This window comes from Miscanthus floridulus, chromosome 3 (genome assembly GCF_019320115.1).
Source record: "Miscanthus floridulus cultivar M001 chromosome 3, ASM1932011v1, whole genome shotgun sequence".
NCBI classification, from domain to species: domain Eukaryota; kingdom Viridiplantae; phylum Streptophyta; class Magnoliopsida; order Poales; family Poaceae; genus Miscanthus; species Miscanthus floridulus.
Window position 1 is genome coordinate 66,409,309 of NC_089582.1, and position 13,944 is coordinate 66,423,252.

Below are 13,944 nucleotides of genomic sequence, written 5' to 3' on the forward strand. Positions count from 1 at the left end.
CGGTTGCTGATGATGTTGTGAGCATCTTGGTTCGGCCTGAGCTGCTTATGCATAGGTGGCCGGTACAGAGCGGGCGCTAGGTTAGGCCAAGGTGCAGCTGTGGCCTACTATGCCATGCTCGGTAGCTTTAGCGGTGAGCAGATGGAGTGATTAGTCTGGTGCATCCCCACTCCCTTAGTGGGGAGAGAGGCCGTGAGTTAGTGTCATGATGCGGAGCACTCTACCTGTTGAATGGCGGTGGTTTCCACCAGTGCCTGGAGGTTCCGGTGGATCACCTGTTCCTAGGGGCCATTTAGCTTGGGAAGTCCGCACAGAAGCATTACCGCAACGGCGATGTTCTAGCCAGCCTGAGCGAACTATGGGGAATTATTCCCCCTCCCCCGTCCATGATGTTGCATTGAACCTGGCGGGTGTGACCCCATGCACTGCTCACCAGGTTACATGCACAGGGCATAGCGTGGTGCACCGAGCGCGTCGGCGTAGGTGGCGGTTGGTTCTACCACTGTTGTTGTAGCTCCTCACCATGCTCTTGTGCAAGTGCGAGGGCCCCCACACGAGGGTCTGGAAGGGTGTGAGTCTACATGGACTCCGCTACCACCGTCGGCTGTCCCGGAGCATCCACCATAGCGCACTCCCAGGACGGATGGTGTAACCCCTCGGGTGTTAGCCTTGCATAACTTGACTTGCATAACATGAGCATGATCATCAAGCCTTCATAAACAAGCATTTACAATTGAAACATTGGATGGAAACATCCGCAACGTTTGCTTGTTGTCGCATGTTTCTTAAACATATGCAACTTTTCTCGTTATTTCATGTCACTATGTGTCTATGCATATGATTGTGAGTGGACACATGTACTTGGTGGATGTGAGTCACACAAACATATAGCAACAACTAGGTTAGCAAATAGGACTTTGTTCATGGTCACATTTCATGAACCAACACTTAAGTCAGGTTTCATGTGATGACACTAACTAGCCCTATGAGTGACTACTACATGAAATGATTGAATGACCTTGCAAATTGCTTAAACATGTTTAGAGTATCATTATGAACAACTTTGATATTCATGGTTAGGGGTAAATGGGTCATTAAGCCATGCTTTGATGTGTATCATCATTTAAATGTGACATGTTTGACCAAGTTTGAACTAGGTGTTAGAGATCTTGCATGGAGGAGATCACTAAAGCAAAGTTGTAGTATTTGACATAAGAAACAACTTTTATTTTTGGGTCATTGACTGATTTAGCTTCTAACATACTTGAATTGGTATCGCAAGAATCAGAAAAATCAATATCTCATGACTTAACAAAAATTTCTAAGTCATGTTCACTGACTGACTAATAGGCTGACTTTGGGGGTGATTTTACTCAGTCTCAGTCGTGATTTAGCATGAGTTCACTCAATGAAAATTGTAGCTAGTACATAGAGCTATGATTGTTGTTAAGATGGTTTACGAGTTGGAGCCACGGATTAGCAGCTACATCGTCAAGAAAACCGGCTGTCAGGCGTCCCGTTCGGGTTCTGAACTGACTGAATCGGTGGATTTAGTGGCCGACCGAAACAGAGTCCGCGCGCCGCGTGGGTGTCGTGGCTGGCCGCGCGTCGCCGGTGTTTTGCCTAGCGCGGCAGTGATGAGCCAGAGCACGGCTTTAACACCGCCAGTGCCCGCCTGATCCATCCCGCGCTCCATTTTTCATTTCCTTGGCTCCTCCTTCGTCCTTGCGCGCAGCTGCCAAGCTTCCATAGCACCGAGAGCCTCCGCCGTCGCCATAGCCAACGCCAGCTCGCCCTCGTCGCTTCTCCACCACTGCAACGCCTCCACCAGAGCCCCCGCGACTCACCGCCTCCACCCGCGCTCGCTGACCGCGCTTGGTAAGCCACAACAACGCGCATGAGCTCGTCGGAGCTCCGCCGCCAAGTTCGTCACCGTGGCTAGAAGGCCACCGTCCACCTCTTGCTGCAAATGCTTGTGCGCTAGATTCGCCTGAGTCCGTAGAAGTTCGTCAGTGCTCGAGCTTGCTTCGCTGTGGCCTCCACCAGCGTAGCGCCATCGTCCAGCGCCACTGCTCCGCCATGCGTGCCGCCGCCGTGCATAGCCCCGATGAGAGGTCCCACCAAGTAGCTCAACCGGCGCGCTAGGTCACGTAGGTCACGCGGTGAAGACCTCACCGCCGGCGAACTTGCCATCGACGAGCCGTGGCCGCGCAAGCTTGCGCAAGCGCCGCTGCTCTGTTTTCGCGTCGCTAACGCGTGGGTCCAACTGGCGTGTGGGTCCCTGCTGTCAGCGACCCTTTATTCTAAAGCTAGTTCAAATATTCCAGATTTGAGTGTGTTTTGTAATTTTTAGATCTCTAGTTTGGTAGCTTCAAAAATTGTGAAATAAATTTGGTAATGTTCCTTAGGAAGTGTAGTATTTAGGAAAAATATGTTCTTGACATTTACAGTAGAAATTTTTGGAGATTTAAATAGAGATTTGAAATGTGTTTTTGAATGCATGCAAATTTGTTTATTTTATATCTAGAGTTCCTGTGCTCCAAAAATTACGAAATTTTTGTGGTAAGCTATTCTTGTCATGTATGAACTGTGGTAAAAATTTAAGGATCAGTGCATGTGTAGATTTGTAGTTATAGATTTTTCTTTTATAAATAGTGAATCCTTGTATGATTTTTTATAAATTATTTATGAATCCAAAATTCATGAAATTTGTTGGGGGTAATCCTAGTACCATAAGGAAGCTAAGAAAAATAGGAAATCTGTTGCTTGATACTTTTCACTAGGGTTTTCTATTTTTGCTATTGTAAGGCTTTCTGTCTTGTCATTTTTGTATAGAGTGTTTTATTAAATAAAATGGCATGAAACTTTTACAGTAGTCCTTTGATAGCATTAGTAAGGCACTGTAAATTTTTAAGAATTTTTTATGCACATTTGATATATATTTATTATTTGACCTATGTATCCAAATAAAATAATAAAGGCATATAAAGAAATAGTTTAGGCTTCACCATTATATTTTCTTGGATGTATTTGGTATGCTTAAACTGTTGGTAGACTTTGTGTTGTCAAACTTTGAATGATTACATGAAGTAGAAGTATTGTTACATTGTAATGCGAGTTAGATTAGTTTCTGGATAGATTCTATAGTTGATAAGTTGCATGATAGGGATGATGTTTGCTGTAAAAAATGCTTAATAACAAAGTTGTAGATAATTTGATAAGCTTTCCAGAAAGTCTAGGATCACTCCATTTGGATTAGTAGAACTCTAGTTATGAGTGAAACAAGTAGCTGCTGTTTTGTGATATAGTCGATGCATTGTGGAAGTAGTTAATTAAATAATCGAGAAGAGATATGCACCTACTCAATAAACCTGATGCACTTGTTAACATATATGCATTCGTAATACTTATGCCATATTCATGCATCTAGGATTGGACGAAGAAATAACGTTACTAGACTTTGAAGAAGCAGAGGAAGGGGACCAGCATGAGAATCCACAAGCCGTAGCTCCCGAAGGCGTGGAGCAGAATCCTGAAGAGCTTCCGGAGTGCCCTGACCATCGCCCTACTTCTTTTCTGAAAGGCAAGCCTCGGAGCATTCTAAGTCTCCTAGTATTTTACAAATGTTTACTTAAGTACTTATGATTGATGCATTAGGTTATAAGAGTTGAATGGAACCACTTGGTGCATGTACATTCCTTGTCCAGATATTACACCTTTAACCGGTATAGGTCTAGGATCGAATATATGCTTAGCCATGCTTAGACTGGTAGAAATCAGGTGATGTTCTGTCACCTGCAAGATATAGGTGGATACCGGAGCATGGTTGGCTATATTTGCTATCGTGGAACAGAACCATGGGGTAAAAGAAAATCGAGACCGGGCGGGATGATGATAGAGAAGCAACAAGACATGGAGGTCTTGGGTGTGGATCTATCCCCGTCTGTGTTGATTAAGGACCATATCGTTGTTGGTGCTTCTAACAAGATTAAACACATGCCTCTCACTTAGCTGGCCGGATAACTCGTTCCGACCGCGAAGCCGAGTAATTCAACTCAGGCCAGGTCCCGTTCTGTTATGCACTCCTTCTGGGGAACGATCAGACTAAGCCCAAGGGCAGGCTAGGCCTGAACGTCCTGGCATCTGGTGTTCTAGATTGTATGGCATGGTATGGACCCGCGAAATGTGTACCTGAGTTGTACCAAAGGTGACCTAAGGCTATCGTGGCTGGTAGACCTAGGTTTGTGTTAGGAATAAATTCCCAGCTGGTTGAAATCGATTCGAATCACCGTCTCTCCCGGATAGTGAGAAACTTGGCTAGTCCCAACATCGTAGTAACTGTGTTATGAAACATGATGGTTCAGATGAATATGGAATTACAATACCTGCTATGGTTACTATTGTATGCTTTTAAATTGATATACCACATGTTTGGCACAGGATAGTTGCTAATCTAGAAATGGATAGTTATAATTAACTTAATAAAGGAATCGTAATTATACAATGAGTCAATTGCCTTTATGCAAAATGTTGTCGAGTTACGTCCACTTATACAGCCTTGCATAATCCTTGGAGTCATTTTTATTTCTGGTTCATGATGGGTAAGTCTAGCTGAGTACCTTCTCATACTCAGAGTTTTATTTCCTATTGTTGCAGATGGCACTATGTATCATGGTTATTGCAAGAGTTGCTTCTATCCCGCTGTGGATGAGGAGTAAGCCTTGGGCAGGCTTCTTTATTAATCCCTATCCTTGCTTTTGTGGACCGTGATCCTACTTGGCACTGTATCAAACTATGTTGGAAACTATATTTTCGAACTTAATTGCTTCCGTTTTATCTATCAAATTCAGTTTTTAATAACTTTTATTCATACTCTGATGATGAAATGTATCTGTGAACTTTATGTAATATGTGGCATGTATGTTGAATCATGTATGATCTTGGTTGTTGTAAATCATTTATCGAGACCCGTCGTGGTACTCGACGGACTACTGGGTTTATATGGGTTCAAGTATGATAGTGCGACCGCTTGCTGGCTGCCATTGTACTTGTACTCTTATAAATTGGTCGGTTCTACGACAGCTGGTATTAGAGCAAGATTCAACGTTAATTGCAAAAGTTTTGTTTTCCAAAAACCCTTCTCTAGCAACTAATAGTTATATAATAGGTATTTGAAATCTAAAGTGTGTCAATGATCACTTTCCTTATGCCCAAATCAAGGACTATTAGGTGGCTATTTAAGTACTAACATGGGGGTTTTTACTTCGTCGTCCATACGGCGTGCTATTGTATGGATGCCATTCATTTGAATGGTAATGTATGGATCAACTGCCTCTACGCCAAGGTAAGATGATGAGGGTATGACCGCAAGATGTGAGCGTGTGGTCAGGGAGAGTTAGCTTTGGTACGACTATGTATGCATGCTTGCATGTGTGTATGGTACGTATTTAATTGTGGGTTTAAATTATTGTCGGGTAGATTGATACGGAAGTATATGTATGGGTATACATATATGGAAGTATTTACAATTACATTATGCATATTTCATTATGGGTTTAGGGCTGAAATGGAATTTTATGCAGGTACACTAACAACGAAACGTGTAGCTCGACTAGTTATGCTAATTATGAGAGAACGTATGTATGCCACCATGTCTACCTTTAGAAACAAATTTTTCCTAAGTTTGTGAGGACGTATGGAATGAGCATGCATCATGATAATTACCATTCACATAACTACATTGTTCCTCCCCTTATAAAATTCTTACTCGGTTAAGTAACTCTTATCCATTATGGCATTGTCTCACCAAGTGGTACATGTTAATGGTGCAGATGGCACGCACAAAGCAGACTGCTCGCAAGTCCACCAGAGGTAGAGCTCCCAACCATCAGCTTGCTCCATGTACCCATCAACGTCACACATTTCTTGGAGAGTTTGGGATGCCTACACTCTTGTGGAGAGTGCTCAGCTATGTAGGCTATCCTGATGGAATGGAGCCCCGCTACTTCTAGGCGAATGAGCAGTTGGGAGAAGGTCTCTTGGTTACTGTGGAGGCTGTTGTTCATCCCCAAGGTGATGGTTCTGAGTGGACAGGTTGGTGTTATGAGTCAACTGATAGGACTGCTGAAGAAGCAGCTAGCAGGGCAGCCTTTGGGATCCTGAGGGATATCATGGATCGTTTTCCTTAGGAGCTGGCAGCTGCTTTGGTTGGAGTCTTTCCGTGGGGCAACCCCTCCACTAACTCATGGCAGCAGGCAAGAGGAAGATCTTTGGAGATTGGTGCAACAGAAGGGTAGAACAGTGATAACTCTGCCATAAGCACCATGTTCGCAGTGATGAAGGTGTTAGATGGAGTAGAAGGTAGCCTCAGACGTGTGTCTGGTGCTCTTGGTCATGCCTGTGAGGACCGACGTTAGCTTCAGAGGGAGCACGACGCCGAGATTGAGAGGCTCAATGTAGAGATGGCTCAGTTAACTCACTAGAGGAATGCAGCCTAGTCTAGGGAAGATGTTCTGAGGGCTCGACAGTTTGAGCTGGAGCAGCAGCTGGCCAATGCGGAAGAATACAACAATAACCTACATGAAGAGGTTCATCAGCTAAATAACCAGCTCCACCCTTATGTTCCGCCTAGAGCCACAGAGATGGATCCAGAGGAGGACAAGGAAGAAGAAGAAGTGGAGCCTGAGGAAGGAGATGATCCTACGTCTGACCTCGATAGTGATCATGATGAGGATTAGATCGCTTAGTACTTAGTGGAAGGACCAATGTATCACCTTTATTCATGTAATGGACCTATAGTTCGAATTTGGTATTGGTAATCCGACTATCATGTAAGGTTGTTAATCGCACGACTATCGCACGTTTGGTTGAACATCAATGCAAATTCCAGTCCTTTGTTGGTAATCACGATTTAAATTTGCATGCGTTATGAGCGCGATAAGTGGTCAAATTGGGGAGGTCATGTTGTGAGAATGAATTGTTATGCCTCTATTTTTATTGTGATTTTGAGAATTTTCTCTAGTAATTTCAGTTTGGCATGAGTACATAATTCATCTGTAATCTCTTAACATCAACCAATAATCGCTTATTGTTGCAACTTCGCAGATGACGCGCACACGTGCTGGAGCTGGTGGCAGCCAGGGTGGCAACCATGATGACTTGCCACCCCCACCACCGCCGTCCACTCGGGAGTTCTTTACCCAGTTCCTAGGGAGCCAGAGGACAATGGAGGAAGCTTTGCGCCTCATCGCGCAAAACACCGCTCGTGGCCACCCACATCAACCAGGGGCCGAGCCAAATCAGCACAGTACATTCAAGGAGTTTCTAGATACGAAGCCTCCAATCTTCAAGGTGGCTGAGGAACCACTGTAGGCTGACGAGTGGCTAAATACCATTGAGCAAAAATTTCGTCTGCTGAGAGTCACAGAGCATCTGAAGCTGAGTATGCTTCTCATCAATTGCAAGAACCAGCAGGGATCTGGTGGACACATTTCCTATCGTCTTTGCCTGCTAACGCGTGAGTGACCTGGGAACAGTTCAAGCTGGCTTTTAGGGGACATCATATTCCCCCGGTCCTGATGTGCATGAAAGTGGCTGAATTTATGAGGCTCACTCAAGGAACGAAGACACTCATAGAATATATGCACGCATTCAACAACCTGTCTAGATATGCTCCAGGTTTTGTGGATACTGAAGAGAAAAAGATAGAGAGTTTCAAGCGAGGTCTAGGTACCAAACTGATGAAGACCATGGCCAATTCTAGGTGTGCCACATACAATGAGTTTATTTGTGATGCCTTGACTCAAGAAAACCACAACAACATGCATGTAGTTGCTAAAGGTCGCAAGAGGGCATATGAGGCCGGTGCCTCTGGATCTTTCTAGCCAAAAGCGCCTATCATAGCTAGGCCACAATTCCATCCACCTGCACCCAAGTTTAGTCCTCCACCACCTAAAGCTTAGAATAACAGGCCACAGAAACCATTCCGTAAGGCATTCACTATTGCCTTGCCAAAAGGAAATGGCAGTTAGGATAGCTCCACCGGATTCAGAAATAATCAACCATGTTTCAACTACAACCAATTGGGTCATTGGTCCAAGGAATGCCCCCACCCTAAGAAGAATGGCAACCAGAATCAGAACAATCGGAGGTAGGTGAATGCCAGGGCACATCAGGGACACGTGCATTATACCGCTATTGAAGAAGTGCCCATCGGAGAAGTTGTCACGGCTGGTATGTTTCTCGTCAACAAGCATCCCGCTGTTGTTTTATTTGATTCGGGAGCTTCTCATTCATTTATGAGTCAAGCATTTGCATCTAGACATGATCAAGAAATAATTGAAGTAAGCAAAGGGGGTTATAACATAAGTTCAGTAGGGGGTACTGTTACTACCAAAAAGATAGTAAAAAATGTACTCATCTCTATACAAGGGAGGGAGTACACAACAGATTTGATAATATTGCCTGGGTTATCGATAAGTGTAATCTTAGGCATGAATTGGATGAAGGATCATGGTGTTCTTATTGACACTAGCACCCGCACTATTATGTTGAGGGAACCCATGGGAGGGAATGTTTTTCTAGTACCACTCTCCCGCAATTTTGAACTCCAACATTTATCTTGCGCTATCCAAACCACTACACTATGTGATATCCTAGTGGTTTGTGAGTTTCTAGATGTATTTCCAGAAGAATTACCAGGTCTACCACCGGAGAGGGAGGTGGAATTTAAGATTGAATTAGTGCCAGGTACGGCACCCATATCAAGAAGGCCCTATAGAATGCCACCCAATGAGTTAGCAGAACTTAAGGTTCAATTGCAAGATCTATTGGACAAGGGTCTTATCCAACCTAGCTCATCCCCGTGGGGATGTCCAGCCTTGTTTATGAAAAAGAAGGACAAGTCACTGAGAATATGTGTAGATTACAGACCACTCAATGCTGTGACCATCAAGAACAAATATCCATTGCCTCGCATCGACATCTTGTTCGATCAGCTAGCGAAGGCAAAGGTATTCTCCAAAATTGACTTGAGATCAGGTTACCATCAGATAAAGATCAGACCGGAGGATATACCTAAAACTGCTTTCTCTACTAGGTATGGCTTATATGAGTATTTGGTTATGTCTTTCGGACTAACAAATGCTCTAGCCTACTTCATGTACCTAATGAACTCGGTATTCATGCCCGAACTTGACAAGTTCGTGGTCGTGTTTATTGATGATATATTGATTTATTCAGAAAATGAGTCAGATCATGAAGAGCATCTGAGGATTGTCCTATCCAGATTGAGGGAGCATAAGCTATATGCCAAGTTTAGCAAATGTGAATTTTGGTTGAGCAAAGTACCTTTCTTAGGTCACATTTTATCAAGAGATGGAATATCTATAGACCCATCAAAAGTACAAGAGGTCATGGATTAGAAAGCCCCAACTTCGGTTCATGAAGTTTGGAGTTTTCTAGGGTTAGCAGGATATTATCGTCGTTTCATTCCAGATTTCTCAAAGATAGCTAAGCCTATGACCAGACTACTTCAGAAAGATGAGAAGTAGAATTGGACACCAGAATGTGAAGTAGCTTTTCACACCCTTAGAACTTTGTTGACTATGGAACCTGTGCTAGCACAACCAGACATTGAAAAGCCTTTTGATGTATTTTGTGACGCATCGAGAATAGGTTTGGGATGTGTGCTTATGCAAGAAGGAAGAGTTATTGCATATGCTTCTCAGCAATTGAGAAAACATGAAGTCAACTACCCTACACATGATTTAGAACTTGCAGCAGTTGTTCATGCATTAAAGATATGGAGACACTATTTGTTGGGCAATGTATGTCATATATATATTGACCACAAAAGTCTCAAGTATATCTTTACCCAACCAGAGATGAACATGAGACAAAGAAGATGGTTAGAGCTAATTAAGGACTATAATTTAGAAGTGCATTACCATCCGGGTAAAGCTAATATAGTGGCTGATGCACTTAGTCAAAAGTCTCATTACAACACTGTGGCAGCATTGTTGGAAGATGGATTCAACTTGTTACATCCTACTGTACTACACAATATCACGATCAGTTGTTCACTTGAGAGCAAAATCATAGAGCTACAGCAGACCGATGTAGGAATAAGTCACATCAAGAGAAAAATGCAAGAGTGAGAAACCAAATATTTTAGATTGGACGAAAGAGGTGTATTATGGTTTGAGGACCAACTTGTGGTACCAAAAGACCGTGAGCTAAGGAATCAAATTTTAGATGAAGCTCACTCATCCAAATTGTCTATCCATCCGGGTAGTAGTAAGATGTATCAAGATTTGAGAACCCATTTTTGGTGGACTAAGATGAAGAAAGAGATCGCAGCCTATGTTGCTAGGTGTGATAACTGCAGTAGAGTAAAAGCTGTCCATATGAAATCTGCCAGACTACTTCAGCCATTGCCTATTCTAGGATGGAAATGGGAGGAAATCAGCATGGACTTTATCACAGGCCTTCCAATGACGCCACAAGGTCATGATTCAATATGGGTTATTGTTGATCGTCTCACCAAGTCAGCACACTTCATACCCGTGAACACATAGTATATAGTTGGAAAATACGCTAAGATATATGTTTCCTAGATCATGAGACTACATGGAGTACCCAGGACTATAATCTTAGATCGAGGACCACAGTTCATAGCTCGTTTCTAGGAGCACTTACACCAGGCTTTGGGAACCAAGCTAATCAAAAGTTCAGCATACCATCCGCAAACTTCAGGATAGACAGAGCGAGTGAACCAAATCCTAGAAGATTTACTTAGAGCTTGTGTTATATCTTCAAAAGGTTCATGGGAGAAATGGTTACCTTTAGCTGAATTCTCCTATAATAATAGTTATCAAGCGAGTATCAAGATGGCTCCATTTGAAGCCTTATATGGTAGGAAATGTAGAACTCCATTGAATTGGATTGAGCCTGGTGAAAGGAGATAATTTGGTATTGACTTTGTCAATGAAGCTGAAGAGCAAGTACGTATCATCCAACAACATATGAAGGCAACTCAATCAAGACAAAAGAGTTATGCTGACAAAAGAAGAAGACCACTAACTTTTGAAGTGGGTGACTATGTATACTTGAGTGTATCACCCATGAAAGGTGTGAAAAGATTTGGGATGAAAAAGAAGCTTTCACCAAGATATGTAGGGCCATACAAAATTTTGGAACGAAAAGGAAATGTTGCGTATAAGTTACAACTTCCACCAGAGATGAGTGCAATATTTGATATGTTCCATGTTTCTCAGTTGAAGAGATGTCTTCGAGTACCTAAAGAAGCTATTGCACCCACCAACGTGCAACTTCAATCGGATTTGACCTATGAAGAAAAGCCAATTCGAGTATTAGAGGAGATGGAGAGAGTAACACGGAGTAAGATTATTAAGTTCTATAAGGTGGTGTGGAACAATCATAGTGAACAAGATGCTACGTGGGAAAGAGAAGATTATTTATGAGAAGTTTATCCCGCCTTTTTCCAGGAATGGTAGGTCTTGCAAATCTCGGGACAAGATTTTTATAAGGGGGAGGGGCTGTAACACCTCGGGTGTTAGCCTTGCATAACTTGACTTGCATAACATGAGCATGATCATCAAGCCTTCATAAACAAGCATTTACAATTGAAACATTGGATGGAAACATCCGCAACGTTTGCTTGTTATCGCATGTTTCTTAAACATATGCAACTTTTCTCGTTATTTCATGTCTCTATGTGTCTATGCATATGATTGTGAGTGGACACATGTACTTGGTGGATGTGAGTCACACAAACATATAGCAACACCTAGGTTAGCAAATAGGACTTTGTTCATGGTCACATTTCATGAACCAACACTTAAGTCAGGTTTCATGTGATGACACTAACTAGCCCTATGAGTGACTACTACATGAAATGATTGAATGACCTTGCAAATTGCTTAAACATGTTTAGAGTATCATTATGAACAACTTTGATATTCATGGTTAGGGGTAAATGGGTCATTAAGCCATGCTTTGATGTGTATCATCATTTAAATGTGACATGTTTGACCAAGTTTGAACTAGGTGTTAGAGATCTTGCATGGAGGAGATCACTAAAGCAAAGTTGTAGTATTTGACATAAGGAACAACTTTTATTTTTGGGTCATTGACTGATTTAGCTTCTAACATGCTTGAATTGGTATCACAAGAATCAGAAAAATCAACATCTCATGACTTAACAAAATTTTCTAAGTCGTGTTCACTGACCGTCTGACAGGCTGACTTTGGGGGTGATTTTACTCAGTCTCGGTCGCAATTTAGCACGAGTTCACTGAATGAAAATTGTAGCTGGTACATAGGGCTATGATTGTTGTTAAGATGGTTTACAAGTTGGAGCCACGGATTAGCAGCTGCATTGTCAAGAAAACCGGCTGTCAGGCGTCCTGTTTGGGTTCTGAACCGACTAAATCGCTGGATTCAGTGGCCGACCGGAACAGAGTCTGCGCGCCGCATGGACATCGCGGCTGGCCGCGTGTCGCCAGTGTTCTGCCCAGCGTGGCAGTGATGAGCCAGAGCACGGCTTTAACACCGCCAGCGCCCGCCCAATCCATCCCGCGCTCCATTTTTCATTTCCTCAGCTCCTCCTTTGTCCTTGCACGCAGCTGCTGAGCTTCCGCAGCACCGAGAGCCTCCGCCATCGCCATAGCCAACGCCAGCTCGCCCTTGTCGCTTCTCCACCACTACAACCCCTCCACCAGAGCCCCCACGACTCACTGCCTCCACCCGCGCTCGCTGACCGCGCTTGGTAAGCCACAGCAACATGCATGAGCTCATCGAAGCTCCGCCGCCAAGTTCGTCACCGTGGCTACAAGGCCACCGTCCACCTCTTGCTGCAAATGCTTGTGCGCTAGATTCGCCTGAGTCCGTAGAAGCTCATAAGTGCTTGAGCTTGCTTCACCGTGGCCTCCACCGGCGTAGCGCCATCGTCCAGCGCCACTGCTCTGCCATGAGCACCGCCGCCGTGCATAGCCCCGACGAGAGGTCCCACCGAGTAGCTCAACCGGCGCACTAGGTCACGTAGGTCACGCGGTGAAGACCTCACCGTCGGCAAACTCACCGTCGACAAGCCGTGGCCGCGCAAGCGCCGCTGCTCTGTTTTCACGTCACTGACGCATGGGTCCAACTGGCGCGTGGGTCCCTGCTGTCAGTGACCCTTTATTCTAAAGCTAGTTCAAATATTCCAGATTTGAGTGTGTTTTGTAATTTTTAGATCTCTAGTTTGGTAGCTTCAAAAATTGTGAAATAAATTTGGTAGTGTTCCCTAGGAAGTGTACTATTTAGAAAAAATATGTTCTTAACATTTACAGTAGAAATTTTTGGAGATTTAAATAGAGATTTGAAATGTGTTTTTGAATGCATGCAAATTTATTTATTTTATATCTAGAGTTCCTTTGCTCCAAAAATTATGAACTTTTTGTGGTAAGCTATTCTTGTCATGTATGAACTCTGGTAAAAATTTAAGGATCAGTGCATGTGTAGATTTGTAGTTATAGATTTTTCTTTTATAAATAGTGAATCCTTGTATGAATTTTTATAAATTATTTATGAATCCAAAATTCATGAAATTTGTTGGGGGTAATCCTAGTACCATAAGGATGCTAAGAAAAATAGGAAATCTGTTGCTTGACACTTTTCACTAGGGTTTTCTATTTTTGCTATTGTAAGCCTTTCTGTCTTGTCATTTTTGTATAGAGTGTTTTATTAAATAAAATGGCATGAAACTTTTATAGTAGTCCTTTGATAGCATTAGTAAGGCACTGTAATTTTTTAAGAATTTTTGATGCACATTTGATATATATTTATTATTTAACCTATGTATCCAAATAAAATAATAAAGGCATATAAAGAAATAGTTTAGGCTTCACCATTATATTTTCTCGGATGTATTTGGTATGCTTA